We start from the raw sequence: 215 nt of genomic DNA, 5'->3' as shown, positions 1-215 counted from the left end.
GTGTCCCATGAAATTCGGCGTCCCGAACCCCATCATTTGGAACGGTCTGATCATTTGGTGTGGCCGGCTCACTTGGCTCGATCGTTCTGGTCGGCTCGGCCGGTCCATCAATGTTCTGGACAGTTTCCTTGATGCTCTCGGATCCAGCACCTCTCTTGGACTTCTGAGGCTGTTTATCTTTGGAACCAATAGGTCTACCACGTTTGAGACGTTGT

Source organism: Brassica oleracea, chromosome C5 (genome assembly GCF_000695525.1).
Source record: "Brassica oleracea var. oleracea cultivar TO1000 chromosome C5, BOL, whole genome shotgun sequence".
NCBI classification, from domain to species: domain Eukaryota; kingdom Viridiplantae; phylum Streptophyta; class Magnoliopsida; order Brassicales; family Brassicaceae; genus Brassica; species Brassica oleracea.
This window is presented reverse-complemented; position numbering follows the sequence as displayed.